General features: G+C 49.4%; 1 protein-coding gene across 1 annotated transcript in view; it reads left to right on the forward strand.

Annotated features, from left to right (window-relative positions):
* PIWIL2 (piwi like RNA-mediated gene silencing 2) overlaps positions 1 to 12835 on the forward strand; it is a 2549426-nt gene that overhangs the window by 1700602 nt on the left and 835989 nt on the right. The gene's annotated exons all lie outside the window — the stretch shown is intronic.

The raw sequence follows: 12835 nt of genomic DNA on the forward strand, positions 1-12835 counted from the left end.
TCCCACATCCAGTCGAGGTGTTGAACGTCTAAGTAAGGAAGCAAGATGTAATTACACCTGTTTAGGTCTCGCTTGCGTTGCAGCGCATGCGCTGCTCGCTGGTGAGAAAGTTTTTGAGAGAGGGACTTCAGGAAAGGCCTTTAAGCCCCGCCCCTAATTTCCATTGGCTGGCGTCACCGTTTATGCTAAACGGTGGCTTGCCATTGGAAATTAGGTTTTTTTGGTGACGCCCTTTCGCCTCTGATCCAGACTGGGTCGCCTGCTTTGCTGCTGTCCCAAAGCATTTTCTTATCTTTATGGGGCCATGTGTTTCTAATTAGCGTGGAGGAGCGCACTGCCCCCGACCTTTCCATACTAATTAGAAAGACATGGCCCCATAAAGGTAATAGATCAATGCTTGTTGATCCTGTCTTTTACTTTACATTGTTTCTTTCCTGATGCTTGTTTTGTGAATCGAGTGGTAAGCGAGTTGTTGTTTTTTCGTGACTGAGGCAGGACCACTGTGGGTTCTTCCTGACGCCTGTGTGCTCTGCGGCAAGAGAAAAACACTCCTCCGTGGCCATTAGAACCCAGCAATTTTGAGGGTAATATGTCTTTGTCTTTTTGATACCTGGTGAACGCAGGGTACTTTTCATATTTGTAATGAAATGGTCCATGTTTTTTTATATCACAGTAATGTTTATGTTGCGCTCAGGGCTTTAAGGGGGGGCTGTGGGGGCTGAGCTCGAAAGGGGGCTCTAGAGGTCACAAGAGGTGAACGCAGGGTACTTTTAATATTTGTAATGAAATGGTCCGTGTATTGTTTATATCACAGTAATGTTTATGTTGCGCTCTGGGCTTTAACCGGCCCGTCCCCAGTTTTGTTTGGGGGGGGGGGCTCAAAAGGGGGCTCTAGAGGGCTCTATTTTAGGGCCTCAAAGGTCAACGGTAGGGTGAACTAACATCCCAGTTTTTGTTTGGTGTATATGCTGTGGGTAACATGTATTGATAGTCAAATACTGCCAATTTCGTTTTTCACTATTGAAAGGCTATCTTGCCCATAGGATAACATGGGAATGCTGTGTGACATGGTTACCTACAGGTGCTGTGATTGCTGAGGAAGGGACTGTCTGCTGGGTGATGTTTCCCCCTAACTTGAAGAGGAGCTGTGCTGTGTGCTTTGGCCCTCTGAAGCCTGCCTGTCTCCAAGGGCCTAAGAAGAGCTGGGAACTCAGGGATACAAAAGTTCTCCAGCACCCACCCTTCCAGCTGCTGTGTGGGTCTCTGAGCTGGGCCTTCCTGAAGCTGCCCCCCTGTGAAATCTGTCTCGGTGTGCTCATAAGCACACAGCTGTGGCGTAAGGTCATGAGACCTGCTCTGCCTCAAACATGATCTGCCCCAGGATCGAATCCCTCGCGCTCTGAGTGTGCGGATTAACACACCGCTGAAGAACTGTGGAGCGCCTGCTTTGCCCCCGAATGCTGTGTGCGCATTGACTCCACCGCCGCCCTTCGAGCTGTGTTGTGTGCCCGAGGCCGAGTTCGCCGCTCTGAGAAGGAGCCTTGAAAACACCCTGCCAGTATTCACCACCACCGGCCCGGGATTGTCATTTCCAAGCCGCACTCGTATTGGTCACAGCAACGAGGATTTCCCCCCGCAACGCGAAGGTTCGTCAGGCGAAGCTACGTTGCATCTGGAGAGGCGCAAGGCGTCCCCTAGCAACCGGCGTTCCCTCGCACTCGTCATCGAGAAAAGGAGCTGTCTGAACCTGAGGCCGCGCCGTGTCCCACTAGCAAAAGTGGCTTCACAGGAGATCAGCACGGGCCACAGAGCCCTCTTTACATCCTAAGGTAACCGGAGTTTACACAGGGGGTGAGATTATGTTCACACGCGCTACCGGCGGGCCTGCCTTCTCTTTACAAGTCGCCCTGTTTCTACTTATGTGTCAGTGGCGTAACGAAACTTGAGGGGGCCCCCCTGCAAAGTACCTGGAGGGTGCCCCCTCTGACCACACACAGGAGCTTGGGGAGCCCCGCATCGTGTTGGCTGCGCAGGGCCTTTGTTACATCACTGGGGGGAGATTCATATTCAAGACTTCTGGACTTTAGCCCAATAGCTGCCTTCGCTTTCCAGTTTATAATTCAGTTCACATCTGGTTGACCGCCCTCGCAGTTTCTCATTGTCGCCCTCTCTATTTCTTGGGTCACCGTTAGCCCCTCTCCTGCCATGCGCCTTTGTAATGCTGCTTCTTGCCTACTTTGTTTGGTGGGTCTTACAAGTGTGTTTGCAGCAGTGTGCCGGGTCCTTCAGTCAGATTCCTGGCACGCCCCTGGGTCACTGTTGTACCACTCACTGCTGAAACCAGTACGTCTTGTTTCATAGGGAATCTATTCCTAGTAATATGCCCAGTATTATCTGTACTGTAGAACAGAGAAGGTTTTGGATCCAACGTCTGCCCAGCCCGGATCTCAACAACAAGGGAAACAGAACAGGGTGGCTGGACAGGACAATTACCAACAACAAATTTCAGCCACGTAGTCAAAAATATACCACGCGACCGCCGGGAGAGAATCCCAAAGCAAATTTATTTTCTTATTAGACTCAAATTTAAGGATTCTAGGACACGAACACAAACAAAACAACTGTTATAACAGTGTATTCATGATGGCAATATCTACAAATATACAGAATTTACAAATATACAATACATACAAAAGTGAATGAAGCCACATTAGTGAGCAAGACACACCAAAAACAATGCAAAATTCAGTGAACAATATTGATTGTAGTTATATACAGTGCAAAAACTTTCAAATATAAAGCAAATGTATAACCAGTCCTTCAGACTGTGAAGCCATGGGACAGGCGGGGAGGTGGAATGAAATGCCTGCCTGTCAACCAGGCCTGTGGTTAGTTGTTAGAAGCGGGTTGCACAACTAGGGTCCAAAGGAATCGGTATAGTTATGTCCTAGTGGCACCCTTGGGGGTTTACCACAGGGTGGAGATGTCGACGCGTTTCGAACCGGCGTTATTACTGGTTCTCTTCAGGACAGGGACTGGGGATAGTGGTTCTGCACAATGGCGTAAGAATAGCCGTGGTATCGGTTACACTCGACCGGGCAGGATTTCTGTACTTCAACCAGCAGTTAGGCTGGAGTTGTGGTGCCCTCGAGGCGGTGCACAATCGGTGTTTGATGGAGGCTCACATGTTTCAGCGTCTAAGGGTGGGAACTGAAATCCCAGCCAACGGAAATATATTTGTATTTTCTCGTCTGGTCCACGCCAGCAAAGGGTTAATACTTTGCGCTGACTCTCACGGGAGGAATCAATCCGGCGTTTCAAGCAGCAACACTGACACGGCCGACACTGACACGACACTGACACGGCCGTGTCAGTGTCGCTGCTTGAAACGCCGGATTGATTCCTCCCGTGAGAGTCAGCGCAAAGTATTAACCCTTTGCTGGCGTGGACCAGACGAGAAAATACAAATATATTTCCGTTGGCTGGGATTTCAGTTCCCACCCTTAGACGCTGAAACATGTGAGCCTCCATCAAACACCGATTGTGCACCGCCTCGAGGGCACCACAACTCCAGCCTAACTGCTGGTTGAAGTACAGAAATCCTGCCCGGTCGAGTGTAACCGATACCACGGCTATTCTTACGCCATTGTGCAGAACCACTATCCCCAGTCCCTGTCCTGAAGAGAACCAGTAATAACGCCGGTTCGAAACGCGTCGACATCTCCACCCTGTGGTAAACCCCCAAGGGTGCCACTAGGACATAACTATACCGATTCCTTTGGACCCTAGTTGTGCAACCCGCTTCTAACAACTAACCACAGGCCTGGTTGACAGGCAGGCATTTCATTCCACCTCCCCGCCTGTCCCATGGCTTCACAGTCTGAAGGACTGGTTATACATTTGCTTTATATTTGAAAGTTTTTGCACTGTATATAACTACAATCAATATTGTTCACTGAATTTTGCATTGTTTTTGGTGTGTCTTGCTCACTAATGTGGCTTCATTCACTTATGTATGTATTGTATATTTGTAAATTCTGTATATTTGTAGATATTGCCATCATGAATACACTGTTATAACAGTTGTTTTGTTTGTGTTCGTGTCCTAGAATCCTTAAATTTGAGTCTATTAAGAAAATAAATTTGCTTTGGGATTCTCTCCCGGCGGTCGCGTGGTATATTTTTGACTACGTGGCTGAAATTTGTTGTTGGTAATTGTCCTGTCCAGCCACCCTGTTCTGTTTCCCTCAGTATTATCTGTACAGCACATGCCCTCAGTCCTACAGCCAGACAGCTTTCCTCCCCTTGTAAGACAGGGGATGCTGTCTCTTGAAACAGAGCTGTGCAAAGGAGGTGGGCTCCAGTTCGCCATTGCTCTTCTGCTCCAATTCCCTGGTTCTCTAAAGACAGAGGGATTCTCTTTCTCACCTGATTTCTGGGCCTGTTGGCCCTTTCCATCCTGTGCACCTATTGGCACTTTCCATCCTGTGCATTAGATTGAGGGATGGCACGGGCTTTCAGTGGATTCATGAGTCCGAAACTTGACAGCAATTCATTTCTGATGGATACATCTGCCAGTGGATTCCTCACCTTGTAAATATCCCCTGCGCAGCAGCCAATCGGAAACTTTTGTAGCTCTCCACGCCGGCGAGGTCATGGACGACGTCACAGAGGGTACGACTCCGCTCGCGACCCCACTGACGTCACTGGATCCAAAATAGGGCCTCGTCGGCGTGATGTCAGGTCCCTTTTTTCCGTGCCGTCGACGCCAACGGTTCTTTGGGACTCTCCATAGTAACTTTGTAATTCTTGTTGTTTTTATCTGTTCCTCTTGATTCTTTCGAGAATGTCTGGGAGAAAATCTGTTTTTAAGCCCTGCAGGAAGTGCGGTAAGCAGATGTCCATCACTGACCCGCATGAAGCTTGTGTATGGTGCTTGTCTTCCGATCACGACGTCGATGGATGTCCGTGCTGCAGGAAGATGAACCCGAAGGCATTGAAAGAAAGGGAGGCCAAGCTCTTTATGGCCAAAATGAAGAAGGATAAGAAAGCAAGTAAAAGAAGATCGAGGTTGAGGTCTCGTTCTGAGTCCAGATCGGGCTCGAAGTCGGCGTCGGGGCACTCTAAGTCGAAGAGACATAAGAAGAAGCACTCTTCAAGGAATCACTCTGATAAAGAACCATCGCTGAGATAGACTTCACCTCGGCGTCCCAGAAGAGATGAAGTCTTTACTTCACAATCTAATCCGGGTTCACCAGTGAAGGTAGTTTCACCCGAAGTCTCTCGATCACCGACGCCGGCCCCTTCTCCGGATTCAGTCCATTCTCCGGATCCGAGTGAAGTTCAACCTGAACAAGAAGATCAGGAGCAGCCAGAAGAAGTTCCATTATTGGCGCTGACTGGCCCGACTCCAGGAACACCGGCTTCGGGGGCAGCGCCAGGAGTTTATCCTCCATTCCCGGCTCCAGGTCAAGACCCATCGCATTACCTTAATGCTATGTATGGTGTCTTCGCAAGGGATATGTACCCCTCTGGTGCACCTGCAGGTCCCATGGGTCCATTAGCTTATAATTTGGAGGTTCCTCAGGCCTATGCCCAGGCCCCTTTTGTGCCCTTTCTTCCGGCTGCGCCGTCTTGGAATTTCCCGGCGCAGAGGGCTCCGGCGCCGTTCATAACATAACCGGCTCCTTCTGTTCGGCCTCGTTCGGCGCAAGCGGTGCCGTCGGAGCCGTGTGCGACACCGGTCCCGAATCCGACGGAGTCGGTTATGGATCCGTCGACGCCTGCCAAGGATCCACTCCAGGAGGGAGGCCCAAAGGGTCGTAGAAGAGGAGCGCGATCAGCAGGAGATGGAAGAAGGGGAACTGCCTGATTCAGAGGACTACTTTACTGAATTAAGGGATGCCAGTGGCCTTGATGTTTCCCCTGAATGGGAGTTTTCTCCTGGTTCGGATGCTCCGTCTGAGGATGTAGCCCCCTATCACATGGTTGTAAGAAAGGCGGCTGAATTATTGGACATTACACTCCTTACCACTGAGTTTAAGTCTAATATATTGACTGAGGTGTTACATTCACCATCCTCAGTTGTTGAGCCTCTTTTGCCTTTCAATGAGGCAATTCTTGAACCTGTGTTAGAGGTTTGGAGGAAGCCTTTGTCTGCGCCTGCAGTCTCCAGGTCTATAGCACGGAGATATAGGGTGGCACCTGGTGATCCTGAATTTTTATCTGCTCACCCTTTGCCTGAGAGCCTAGTGGTTCAGGCAGCATGCTCAAAGAGGTCTTCGGGAGCTTTCCCTCAAGTTCCAGCTGACAGGGAATCAAAACGGATTGACCAGTCTACCAAAAAGGTGTTTCCATTTGCGAGCATGGGGCTGAAATCAACAAATGCAACCTGCTTGATGGGAAGGTATATCCATGCCTTAATGAATTCCTCTAAACAGTTACTGCCTAAACTGTCTGATGGAGACAGGAAGAACTTCCAAGAGGTTTTGGACGATACCCAGGCTGCTGCACGTCAAATCAAGTGGTCTAGATACGGCTGACTCTGTGGCAAGGATTATGGTTTCTGCAGTAGCTATGAGAAGGGGTGCTTGGTGGAAGTCTACAGACTTTTCATCAGATATGCAGGCTACTCTGTTGGACTTACCATTCGATGGTTCAGGACTGTTAGAAAGGTAAGAAAGTGGATGCCGCTCTTGAAAGATTCAAAGATCGCAAGGCCACAGCAAAATCACTTGGCTTGCAGACTCAATCTAAAGGATCCTTTCGTAGGTACAGAGGATTTGGAAAATCATCCTTTCGTTCATATGGCCAGCCTAGTCAGCAGCAGCAACAACAACAACAACAAAATACGCTGTACAAGTCGTATAGGGAAAAAATAGAGGTCGTCCACGAGGCTGTCAACCATCCTGCTACTCTTCCTCTACCTCCCCTCCTACCACCGCAGCAAAGCAGCCCTAGATTCCCCGTTCCGATTCATGTTGGTCCTGTGGGGGGTCGGCTTACTCATTTTCTGCAGGATTGGAAATTGGTCACTATAGACCAATGGGTTCTCAATCTTGTAGAAAATGGGTATGCTCTTCCCTTTCGGGAATTCCCTCCAAATTACCCTCCTTGTCAAGGGGTTTGCAGGGAAGAACATCTCCATCTCCTACAGGAGGAAGTTCTGACCTTGTTGAAAAAAGGTGCGATAGAGGTGGTTCCAGAGCAGGAAAGGGGTCGGGATGCTGCTCCCAGTACTTTCTGATTCCCAAGAAGGATGGCAGGTTACGTCCAATCCTGGATCTCAGGATCTTGAATCTTTATCTGAAACAAGAGAAGTTCAAGATGCTCACCCTTGCGCAGGTCAATCAGGCGCTGTTGGAAGAAGATTGGATGGTGTCGATCGACTTGCAGGATGCGTATTTTCATATTCCCATCCTGAAGTCGCACAGAAGTATCTCCGTTTCACGGTGGGTTCGCAACCTTATCAGTTTGCGGTTCTCCCTTTTGGACTTACTACCGCACCTCGAGTCTTCACCAAGGTGATGGCAGTAGTGGCAGCCCATCTCAGAAGGTAGGGGATTCATGTTTTCCCCTATCTGGACGACTGGCTGATCAAAGCAGAGTCGCCAGGGAAGGTGTGTCGTCATCTGCAGGAGACAACCCAGTTGTTGTACAAGTTGGGGTTTTCAATAAATGTGCCCACATCTCACCTAGTGCCCTCACAGCGCAACCTGTTTATAGGGGGAGTACTGGACACTACTGTTTGTCGAGCATTCCCTCCACCCCAAAGGATTCTTGACATTCAGGAAATGATTCCCTTGTTTTACAATGGAGCGGTCGTTCCAGTCCTGAAGGTCCTTCGCCTGCTCGGTCTGTTTGCTTCCTGCATTCTGTTGGTCAACCATGCTCGCTGGCACATGAGGGCGCTCCAGTGGTGCCTCCGTAGGCAGTGGTATCAACACAACGGAGATCTCAGGGAGTCAGTCAAGATCTCTAAAGAAACTGCAGCGGATCTGTCTTAGTGGAGCGTGGAGGGCAATCGGTCTCAAGGAAAGCCCTTCCATCTGCCTCCATCGGTTGCCACAGTGATAACTGATGCATCCTCCCTAGGTTGGGGTGCTCATCAGGGGGATTTGGAAGTCAAGGGTCTTTGATCTCCAGAGGAAAGGTTGCTTCACATCAACCTTCTAGAGTTACGGGTGATACGTTTGGCACTCAATGCCTACCTTCCTTCCCTTTGCGGTCGGTCGGTTCAGGTCCTGACGGACAACACGACCGCAATGTGGTATGTCAACAAGCAACAAGGAGTGGGGTCTCAGTGTCTCTGCACAGAGGCTCAGCGTCTCTGCAGAGAGGCTCAGCGTCTCTGCAGGGAGGCTCAGCGTCTCTGCAGGGAGGCTCAGCGTCTCTGCAGAGAGGCTCAGCGTCTCTGGTCCTGGGTTCAGGTACACCAGATTTGTCTGATGGCAAATCATCTGGCCGGAGTTCGGAAAGTACTTGCAGACCGTCTGTCGGCAGTTCTCAGCCGACCAGGAGTGGAGGCTTCATCCAGAGGTAGTTTGTCACGTCTTTCGGACGTGGGGAACTCCTCAGGTGGGCCTGTTTGCCACTCAGGAGAACGCTCACTGTCCGTCATTCTGCAGTCTCCAGTATCCGATGCAGGGAGCTTTGGAGGACGTGTTTCAGTTGAGTTGGGGCTCACAACTCCTTTACGCGTTTCCTCTCATACCCTTGATTCCTGGGGAAGATTCGCCAAGACCGGGCCCAAGTCATATTGATCGCCCCGGATTGGCCAAGAAGGGTGTGGTACACAGATCTTCTCCACCTCTCCTCGTGCCCTCCGCTCCCGTTCAGGGTAGATCTCCTCTCGCAGTCGCAGGGGCAGGTTCTACACTTCCACCTCCAGAGCTTACACCTTCATGCCTAGAGATTGAACGGGGCAACCTGAATTCTTGTTCTTGCCCGCCTGACGTGGTGGATGTTATTCTTTCAGCCAGGCGTCTTTCCACCAAGTCAATCTATTCTTATAGATGGTCCAAATTTGTTTCGTGGTGTGGAGAGAAATCTATTGACCCCCTTAAGGGCTTGTTTGTCCAACATACTTCAGTTTGCTCTTTCTTTGGACCAGCAGGATTTTGCTGTTGCAACTGTAAAAGGTTTTTTATCGGCCTTGTCGGTGTGAGAAGTTGGCCTGATATGTGATGTCCACTATTCTAGTGGGCACCCTGTATCAGTCCAAACAACCCTTATGGTGATGGTTGTAAAGTCAACCTTATAGACCAGCTACCCTAGTGATAGCATGGACAAAGCAGTCTTAGGCTAATACTTCAGAGAGCATATGAAGCCAATTGTTTTACCAATAGTAACCCCTTGAATACCAAATGAAAGGACACCACACAAGGTATATATCAACTATATATGTATTTATTACTAACGCAACCCCTCTGCACTCTTTATGAGGTCAGAGTTCGAGATACAGCACAAGTGACTCAATAAGCATACTATAAGTTGCACAAATACAATTCTGCCCTAGGGGCCTCACGAACCATATAATAAGTAAGTGGTATAAGAACCACTTCAGGACAGGTGAATAGGCCTAGGGCCTTGGAAATCTCTGGGACTACAATGAACAACCACGGGTTAGGAAGTAGGAGTCTCACAGGATGTGTGTGCAGTGTCAAAACACACACGCGGGTTCTCATAGACTTTCAATGGGAACTTTAAGTTAACAAAGTAGCTGATTTCGGACCCTTCCAGATGGACTACGGGAAAACCCAGTTAAAGTAGGACACTTGGATAGTTATTACCCATGGGAGCACTGGAGTACTCGAGTTACCTCACCCAGGGAAGTCGGGTGCATAGGTGTTCTTTAGTGTCTGGTTTCGTCGTTGAATCCTATGGAGAACTGCACAAAGATGTGGCAGGCGACCAGGAGGAAGGTGTCCGGTGGGATCCAAGGGTGGATCGAAGTAGTAAAGAACCTAAAAGCAGAGGGGAAAGAGTCTGGGTCACTAGCCAGTGACCAGGAAGGAACCAGGCGCTGTTGAGTTGCAAACAGGTGAAGAAGTGAAGTTTGTGTCTGCAGCCACGTGGACCAGGAGGCGTCGACGACAACCAGGAGCTGGATACGGACTGTCCCACGAAGGATCTCGCTGTCGGCGATGTCGGCTTCCGGATTGGAGTCAACAAGCCTTGGCAAAGGCAACCCACGCAGGAAGGGAAGATCGGCTTCTGTTCAGACTAGCAAGGTCTAGGGAGCTTCCCCTGTACAGGAAAGCAGGAGCAGGTCCGGAGCAACCAAGCAAGCTGTGTTTCGTAAAGATGTCTTCAGGACAACCACTAGCCAGCGGGCTAGCAACCGCGAAGACGCGTCGAGGAAAAATGCAAGAGCAGGCCCCAAGCAGCACTCGTGGAGTGTGGAGAGCTGAGCTTCGGTGCACTTGAGGCTCAGGGTTGGGGCTTCTCAAGTCCCAGCGCACAACTTCGAGGACGCCTCAGAAGCTGCACAGGTAGCAAAAAGCAGGTACTGCAGGTAGTCCGGTCCCAAGTCTCTCGTGTCCGCCACGGGTCTCAGCTTTGATGTGGGTCGGGGTGAGAGAAGTCTGGAAGTCCAGAGGCTGCGTCGCTAAGTTTTCGGGCTCTGGCGGGAGCATCGACAAAGCAAACCGGCAAGTCACTGATGGTGCCTGTTTGAACAGGGTGGTCACTCCTTGACCACAAGGGAGATTCTTCAGTCTTCTAGTTGCAGTAGAATGTCGAAGGTCCAATGTTTCGTTTCAGAGTTTCAGTTCAGGATAATCTAAAGACTCAGCTCCTAGCTTTATACCAATCTAAGGGGATTACCTGCTAGGTCCCTCCTATGGTTGGAACCTTGGAACGGGGTGGTTACACCCCTTTCCCTTTGTCCAGTTTCGCGCCAGAGCTAGGGCTGGTGTGCCCCAACAATTGGTTTGAACCGGGCTATGCATGGAGCACCTTGTGTGCCCAAGGCAGTGTCTCATTTCATTAACCCACCCTGCCCCAATACACTATAGCCTATCTAGGGAGGTGCTAGCACCCCCCAAGGCAGGAAATCTATTGTCCAGGCCTCCCTTGCTGGAAGGGCTCCCAGCTGCAGGAGGTCAGACTTGTGTCTGTGTCAGCAGCATCCATTTTGTGATGCTGAGGCTCTGTTTAAGTTAACTACATGTCTTCTCCCTCTAGAAGGGTGGAATGCTACCCCCGCCGCCAGGACTGTAGTATTCCAAGTGTATGACACCTTACACGACATGTTTTGATAAAGCCAAACCAAAGTTAGCATTAACCGCGAGGATTATAATGCACTTAAGAGTATATGGTATGGCTATATCATAGAACAGCTATAAGGACATGGTTCTGAAAGCTGCAGACAGGCTCAGCTCATGCTAGAGCACCATCTCACATAAAACCAAGCACTCTGCCTTCAGGATTGTCAAGGCCTGCCGTAGGAGTGAATTATAGATATATATGTGTCTATATGTAATGGTAGGTATAGGGATACTATACTTACGCAAGGGGTGATTACACGACCTTGCCCCAGCTGAGTGATCAGCCAGTTGTGTCAATGTGGATGGCATGCCAGGGGTGGCATAATACATGCTGCAGCACCTGGTAGGCCTTGGATGCACCTATGCCCTGGGTGCCTATGGTACACTATACAGGGGCTCACAAAGGTGACCCAATACCTAATTAGGTATGTACCTAAAGTACATGGTATAAATTTAGAGAGAGAACAGCTGGGCTGTGGGTCTGATTAGCAGGCCCACAGCCACACTAAAGTCGAGAAACCAGTATATCAGCAAAAAGTGGGGGTGACCATAGGAAGCAGACCCTACTCTCGGCATTCCTTTGTTTGCCAGACCAGCCTTCTTTGTTTAAGTCACCTATTGGTTTACGTTTTATAAAGGGTCTTAGCAACAAATTCCCTCCTACTCAATTTATTGTGCCTCAACGGGACTTGAATCTTGTTTTAACCTACTTAATGGATTCACCTTTTAAACCTTTGCTCAAGTGTCCCATGAGACTTCTGTCTTTCAAGACTGTTTTTCTTGTAGCAGTTACCTCGGCAAGGAGGGTAAGTGAGCTTCAAGCCCTTAGTTCGAAACCCCCATTCTTGACCATTCATGGTGAAAGAATGGTACTCGGGACCAGGGCTGCTTTTCTGCCTAAGGTGGTAACTCCCTTCCATCTGGGGCAGTCTATTACCCTTCCTACCTTTTATCCTCCCCCTCACCCTTCCAAGGAGGAGGAGCGGCTTCATCGCCTGGACCCTAAGAGGGCGGTGAGCTTCTATCTTGATAGAACTAAAGACTATTACGTGGATGACCAGATTTTTGTTTGATTTGCTGGCTGTCAGAAAGGAAAAGCGGTGCACAAGCGCACGCTATCGGGATGTATTATCCTGTGCATTAAGATCTGTTACGCCCTGGCTGGTAAGGAACCTCCAGAGGGTATAAGAGCCCACTCTACTAGAGCAAAGTCTTCTACATCTGCTTTGTCTAGGGGTGTTCCTATAGAAGACATTTAAAGAGCGGCAACTTGGGCCTCCCTCCACACTTTCGCAAAGCATTACTGCTTAGATTCCGAAGTAAGGAGGGACGGCCATTTTGCTCGTTCTGTTCTTCAGGATTTTCTGGTATAAGAGAGTAGACACCCTCCTCCGGGAGTGGGGACTGCTGTGGAATTCTATTCAGAAGGTGAGGAATACACTGGCAGATGTATTCATCAGAAGAACAAGTTACTTACCTTTGGTAACGCTTTTTCTGATGGATACAGTATGATATGATATATATATGATATGATAAGCATTTGTATAGCGCGCTATCACTCCAAG

This window comes from Lissotriton vulgaris, chromosome 11 (assembly GCF_964263255.1).
Source record: "Lissotriton vulgaris chromosome 11, aLisVul1.2, whole genome shotgun sequence".
Taxonomy (NCBI): domain Eukaryota; kingdom Metazoa; phylum Chordata; class Amphibia; order Caudata; family Salamandridae; genus Lissotriton; species Lissotriton vulgaris.